Genomic DNA, 8,084 nt, shown 5'->3' with positions numbered 1-8,084 from the left:
CCCTCCCCTTCTTAAGGCAAGTTAAAGATGGAGAATTATAAAAGAGGAACCCGAAAGATTCAGATGGGACATCTCGGGTAGACAACCCATGACTACAAAATTTTCAGATTCGAATGGGACATCTTGGGTAAATAACTCATCTCGGGCAAAGAACCCATGACTACAAAATATTTAAATTTTGGGGGACATCTCACGCAGATAACCCGTGACTAATAACTGGAAATAGATAAAACTTTAGATATATGGAAACTTCTAGCGATGCTCCAATGAAGATATGTCCTTTTTCATTAGTGTTGCCAAGTAATAGACACTTGGGCTATCCTTTTAGGTATAGAGGCCAAGGCAGAGTACTTGTATATACATAAGTTGGGAGCAGCAAGGAAAAACCCTAAATTTTAATCAATGCAGAAGCTCCAATTTGATGCCAGAGGCTTAATGTTGAATTTTTTACAAATCCTTGCAAGCATTGAATCTCCAATTTGATGAATTTCTCCATATTGGAGAAAAGCCCCAAATTCTCAAGTTATTGAATACTAATTTCTCAATCATCTGTGAAATCCCCAAATCTCTTGAGGGCTATAAAACCCTATTTATATCAACCAATAGACTTGCAGATGGTGGAAGTCATGGGTTGAATGTTGGCCCCTTGAAGAGGTAGACTCTATTAGACAACTTCTATGATGTGTATTTTGCTTCTATAGGCTATTAGATTGATGTTGATTTGGGACTATGGTTATCCTCCTATGCCTATGTTTAGAGCTGAGGACTCCCTTCTAGCTAGTGGTATCAGAGAATGATGAGATGATGGCGGCCCATTTGAGAAAAAAAAGAGCAAAGCTGAATGGAAGAAAATGCAAGTTTGATCATGTAAAATTCCTCCCTCCAGCTTTTAAGGTGTAAAGGTGTAAGATCCTCCCCTTCTGTTCTTGTAATTATTCCTCTCTGAAATAAAAGAAAGATCTTGTTTTACCCTGTTTTGGCCTAGAGAGAGATAATCCAAAATTAAGATATCTTTGGATATAAAAATCCTCCTAGTGTCTAAAATGGATTCCCCTGAAACAGAAATTCAAAATGAACTTTCCAGGGTGCATTTGGAATTAATTGAAAATGTGTATAAAGGACCTTAGCCTAAGGGTCTACATTTTTAGAAATTTTGGATTATGGTCCAATTAAGGTTCCTATGGGCCAATAGGATAAATCCAAGACTGTTGGGATGAGATAAATCCAAAGAATAAAAGAAAATACCCAAAAATGAGTAAATGCTCACATAAGATGAATAGTTGATTGAGTACAAGATTTATTAGTTAAAAATTAAGAGATATTACTTAAAAAATAAGATATTTTAGAATAATGATATATTTTTGACACCTTGGTGTAAGGAGAGGAGAACCCTTGAGGTAGGTGCCTATTTCACACATGTGGAAGGGTTTTTAATTCAAAAAAATTGTCATATTTTTATCTCTTCTCTCTTGGATCAAACCAAATAAAAAAGGGAGCCAAACTTGTCAAAATATTGTCCAAATTAAGTGAAACTGAACTTGGAAAATTCTAGAACCCAGTTGGACTTGGTTAGTGGCCTCCCTCACCTATAAATAGATCCTTAGTCTTTTATAAAAAAATATGTGAACTATACCATGTCAGTATTACATTAAAATAATGATATTTTCTATTATCCCTTAAAAATCCTCTACTTTTGGAGAGCTTGGAGCTTCTCTCTCTCTTCAACAACGCTTGGAGCTTTCTTATCAACTCACTAAACCAATTGATTGGTTGGGGGCTTCAATTCTAGATAAAGAAGCAAGCCTAACCTAGAGGTAAGAAGAAATTTCATGGTTTTTGTTAATATTCTCAAATGATTTCACTTCTCAACTCCTCTCAAGCTTGAGAAGTTTCTAATTAGTTGTTTTTAATGCAAATCAAGCTTTCTCTAAGAACTTTAATGATTAATCACAAAAAAGTTAATCTTTATGCTTATTTTAAATGCTTTTTATATATATCTCTCTCTCCCAAAAAAATAGTCATTCCTATGGCTAATTCTGTAGAAAAAGAGTGCTCCTCATTGATAAATTCTTAATTCAAAACCAAACTCTAAGCTTGTTAAGCTAGAGGTTAAGAGAATAGTATTTTTATGCTTTTATGTTAATAAAATAATGGTAAATTTATGATTTAATTCCATAATTTGGATTTAAGTTTAAGGATAGTTCTTCTGTCATAATTGTATTACAAAGTCTTATTCTTTTTTAGAAAAATTAAAAATTATCTGTAATAGCAGCGAAGCTATGGCAAAAAATTTAGAAATTAACACATCTTATTTTTATGCATAATGCTAAAAGAGGACTTTCTACCATATTCTAGGATTGGACATCATATGCAAAAAGATTGATTTTCATCATATTCATGAGAAATAATTTTTTTATAATTATGCTTAATTAATTGATTAAGAGAAACGAGAAATTTTTGGTAGAATTATTTTTATGCAAAAAGAGAAATTCCCATGATATTTGAGAATCAAGTAATTAAATGAAAAAAGAGAATTTTTTGGTAAATTTATTTTATGCAAAAAGAGAAATTCCCATGATAATTGAGATCCAATAAATTAAATGGTAAAAGAGGAATTTTTGACATAATTTAAATTATGAGTATTTATCAAAAGTGGAATTTTGAGCATTATTAAATTTAATTGGGAAATATAGGTAGAATTGATTTTTGTAGATTCCATGAATCTTTTACTCAAAAAGAAGAATATTGAATATATTTCACTTGAGAAATTTGAGAAAGAATATGAAAATATCCATCGAGAAAAAGTGCCTTTAACTAGGCCAAGCAATTGGCAGAAATTTGGAAAAGTCCCATCATCGGTATCGAAAGTAGAAAATGTTACAAAATATGAATATGATGTAATAAAATACGATGTGATAAGATGTGAATGCGATGTGATAAGATGTGAGTGGATGTGATAAGATGTAAATGCGATGTGATAGGATGTGGGTGGGATGTGATGTGATGTAAATGGATGTGGATGTGGATGTGAAGAGATGTGGATGGGATGTAAATGGATGTGGATGTGAATGTGATGAGATGAGATTGAGATGTGATGATATGTTAAAGGATGTGATGTGATGAGATATGGATGTAAATGAATATAAATGAATGTGGATCTGAATGAATATAAATGAATGTGATGTAATGTGAATGGATGGATGAGATGTAAGGTGGATGAATGTGATGTGATGTGGATCTAGGTATATGTGAATGGATGAGATGTGATGTGAATGGATGTAATGTGATGTAATGTGGATATGGGTAGATGTGAATGGATGAGATGTAATGAGGATAGATGTGATGAGATGTAATATGATGTGATTGGATGAGAATGGATGAAGACGAATGGATTGGATGAGAATGGATGGATGAGATGAGATGTAAGGTGGATGAATGTGATGTGATGTGGATCTAGGTATATGTGAATGGATGAGATGTGATGTGAATGGATGTGATGTGATGTAATGTGGATATGGGTAGATGTGAATGGAGGAGATGTGATGAGGATAGATGTGATGAGATGTAATATGATGTGATTGGATGAAGACGATGGGATTGGATGAGATGTAATATGATGTGATTGGATGAGAATGGATAATGAGATGTAATATGATGTGATTGGACGAGATGTAATATGATGTGATTGGATGAGAATGGATAATGAGATGTAATATGATGTGATTGGATGAGAATGGATAATGAGATGTAATATGAGGTGATTGGATGTGATTGGATGAGAATGGATGAAGAGATGTAATATGATGTGATTGGATGAGAATGGATGAAGAGATGTAATATGATGTGATTGGATGAGAGATGTAATATGATGTGATTGGATGAGAATGGATGAAGAGATGTAATATGATGGGATTGGATGAGAATGGATGAAGACGATGGGAATACATATGACTGGATGTGGAATAAGCAATGTGAATTGATGTAGAAGAATGTGGAATAACGAGAAATGATGTGGAACAATGTGGAAAGATGAGAGTTTGTTAGAAATTGTATTTATGACCTGTTTTTAAATGACTATTTTATGTCAAGAATGCTGGGAAAGCATTTTGACCATCTTGTGAATGAGGTCTGGAGACCTAATTGATAAAGTTGCAACAGCTGACGGAGAGTCAACGGAGGACGTCTCACGTAGCAAGGTCGACCGAGGTCTTGACCAGCCTCGGTTTAATTTAAATGGTGAGCTTCTGGTACAGTGGATGAGGGACCAAGGAAAGCGGCCTATAAGTGAAGTGCTAGGTGACTTGCGAAGGAGCCTAGAGGGTGCTGACCATACGGTGTTCGGGCTCTGGGTCGTCGAAGATACCCACGCGTGCGTCGAGGAAGAAAATGGAACAAGGTGTTAGAGTTGTTTTCTAAACTCGGGCATGGATCTGGTTGATTGTCGTTGCTGGTCCTCAAACGGATGAGTCCATGGCTCTTTTATATGGATCTGTTAGTTGATCTACTGATCTTCAACGGAGAGTCCATCTGGATTTTCTTATGTGATTATATTATCGGGTACTATGAGCTAGGAACTATTGGAAAGGCCCCTGAGTGAACTGGTGGTGAGCGTTCTGGTTGCCAATGATGTCATAGGTACACTGATGAAGAAATGATTCGAAATTAAAATTCAATCGGATATTTGGAGGATTATGATTAGTGATACTATGGTTTCATTAAAAGATTGTTTTAAAGACAGCTGAATCTGTGAAACAGGCAATTTCATATTGGGGGTGTGTAAGTGGTGTGACTATCTTGAAGTTTGCTTGAAGCGCCAGCTAGGGGGGCCTGGGAACTCTTTTCCCTGGTACCCGGGGCAAAACATAACCAAATTTCTAAATGGATCCTATCACTACAGTGGTTGGGCGGTTGGCTAACCCATGGGTCTGATGGGGTTAGGCTGGACTCATGGATCCCTAAAATGAGACTCAATTCTGTTAAGTTACGATAGTTGAAGTAAATCCTGGATAACCCTTGTTTTATGGAAAAGAATCAACGGCTGTGCCTCTTGATGAGAAAAAATTGACTCTATGATCCAAGTGCAAGTCTTTTCCTTGAGCTGACCATGAGACTTATGGGTTCAGTCGGATCAGTTTGGTTAGTGATGACCTTGACTACGTTAGAATAAAATTATCCTAGAGGAATCGCCTATGTCTGCTAGGCGAGGGAAGTTTTTCCAGGTTCGATTTTGGAAGAACCGAGGGATTAGTCTCTTGTCCGGATATCGGTGGGGGGCCAGGCCCCGAGTGGGAGGCTCTGCCCTACGCAAGAAGTGCTACTTCTGCTACTGCTAGCACCCCCGAAATTCGTTGCGCGGAGGGGGCAGGGATCTTTCAGATCATGGGGCAGTAGAGAAAAAGTAAAAACCTAAAAAATGTAAAAACTCTTTAAAAAAACACAAAACCTCTTTTAAAAAATACAGAGACCCTAAAAATGCAAATGTGGTTCAGCCTAGCTCTAATACTATTTTGGCATTCAGGATCACACATATACAGCTATGGAGCATGAAAGATATATCATGATAGGTGTGTAGTAACAGGGTGCAAGTAGAGAGATAAAATGGAAGCTCAATCCATGACAATGGCAGAGAGAGAGAGAGAGAGAGAGAGAGAGAGAGAGAGAGAGAGGGAGGGAGGGAGGGAGGGAGGGAGCACAATGGAGAGAGATTGCACAATACAATGATGAATGAATCATGATAATACTTCCACCACGTACATTGCTATAGATATCAAGCCTCATCGTTTGACCTAAACCTTAATAAGGGTTGTTCACACCCTAAGGGGGTGTTCAGCCTAGACTCTGGAATACCCAACATTCTCTATAATCATAATACAAAGATAAGAGTGCTTACGATAAGGGAAATTACTCTCCTACTAAAGCATACAAATGGTCGGTCCCCATAGTGTGAACCTAGCTACATGAGCTAGCACTATAACTATGCCATGACTCTAGTGAACCAAAAGTGCTATCACACAGCCTATAGACTACTGGAGTCATTAATCTCACAAAACTTTTCAAACAATTCAGCCGATAAACTATTGGTGCCATCAATCTCACAAAACTTTTTAAACAATTCACTTAACCATAGCTTTTGACAAAAATATTCAAGAAGATAAAGACAAACTCATTGGGTGCAATCTCCCCCCTAATGTGTGTGGCTCCACTCCCTACACATGGTATTTAAATCATATTCATAAAATTATCCCTTGGAGCCATAATAGCATCTTTTCCAAGTCTAGGCTTTCCTTATAATAAAAATAATCTTTGTCCAATGTTCCAAGGTACCATAAAAAATAATAACCTTTGTCCAATAATTATGTACATGTGTGTCTAGCCATAATAAATCAATTTATGCATAAATGCACATTAAAATAATATCAAGCTATGTAAATAGTATATAAATTAAATACTCAAATCACATGGTCACCAAAATATTATATTAAATATTCAGATCTCAATCTTCACACCATCTCTTAGTCCGCAACTCAGTTCGTCATCCATGCGACACTCGAATCGGTACCCTTGCATTGTGTGACACCTTTGTCAGTACCCTCACGTAGCTCATAACCTAAAACTAACAAATATAATCCATGTCAATTAAGCAATCAATTAAAGTCACATAAATCAATCCTAATGAGATCACGAGAAATGGCACAACACAAGAAAAATACAATACCAAATAACCAAAATATCAACATAAACATATGGGAGTTCATCCATGCACAACACATCAATCAATCCCAATGAGATCATGAGAAATGGCACAACACAAGAAAAATACAATACCAAATAACCAAAATGTCAACATAAACATATGGGAGTCCACCCATGCATGGAAATCCATCCACCACTGATGGTATCAAAGCAATATATGTGCCCAGTAGCATAGTTCACATGGGTATGCCCATTAAGAACTAAAAATATAATGTCCCTAATAAACACTTGGATGGATAACTTGCAGCATCCCCTCTTTCTTGGGTTGTAAACTGCCCTTAGTTGTGTATTTGTATGGGCGGATGACTCTATGATAAATGTGGAAGACGGAGTCTTGTATTTTAGTAGACATGTACTCTTAAAACCAATTAAGTAATCATGTGTGGAATAGGTCTATGTGTTCCATACCACGAAGGCATATTCCACATACAAACGCTTGTATGTGGAATAGGTCTATGTGTCCCGTACCACGAAGGCATATTCCACATACAAACGCTTGTTGGTACAAGATAAGAGACACACATGTGTATAGTGTATTCACATGAAATTAATCTAAGTGTCCCATACCACTAGATTAAACCATGTAAATACCCTTTAAGAATAGAAGTTTAAGATGGAAAGACCGATTCCCCTTGAAACTTACATCCCAACAAAATTTTCCTTAACTTTAAACTAATTATAAATTTTAAACTTGTTCTTGAAAATTCTTCAATCAAAGATAATGCTGGAAATAAAGGTCTACTAAAATCAAGGAGTCGTGTCAAATCATATGTCTGTAATATTTGCTTAAACTCTTGTAGTTACTTATTTTGTTAATGATTATAAATTTTCTTCTAAGGGTTGAGATAGTTTCTATCTCTAATTTTTTCTTTGGATGTCTTGTACTTGTAATGATGATGTAAACTTGTATAGGGATCATGTGGTTAATTAATCCCCAATGGCAATAAGCCCAAAGCTTTGCGAAATGCTTCAAACTTCTCTCATGAGAGAGCCTTTGTGACCATATTTGCCACATCGTTGTGTGTACATACATAAGCCAAGCCAATGTCTCTTGCAATGAGCGTCTCCCTGAAATAATGATAATGTATCTCAATGTGCTTTATGATGCGAACATGAAACATTGGGTTCCTTGTAATGGCTTAAGCACTCTAGCTATTAGTGAAGATGGAGATGGGGGATTGTTGTCTTAACACCAAGATCTGCTAAAAGGTGTCTGAGCCATACACACTCCATAGTTGCTTCACAACTCACTGGCCATTGACGGGGTTGCTTCTTACTGAGCCATGATATACATGAATCACCAAGATAAAAGTAAAAGCCACTAGTGGTGG

The sequence above is a fragment of the Cibotium barometz genome, chromosome 2 (assembly GCF_041138505.1).
Source record: "Cibotium barometz isolate CiBa-2024 chromosome 2, ASM4113850v1, whole genome shotgun sequence".
NCBI classification, from domain to species: Eukaryota; Viridiplantae; Streptophyta; class Polypodiopsida; order Cyatheales; family Cibotiaceae; genus Cibotium; species Cibotium barometz.
The sequence above is the reverse complement of the archived record's forward strand: the minus strand, read 5'-3'. Positions refer to the sequence as shown.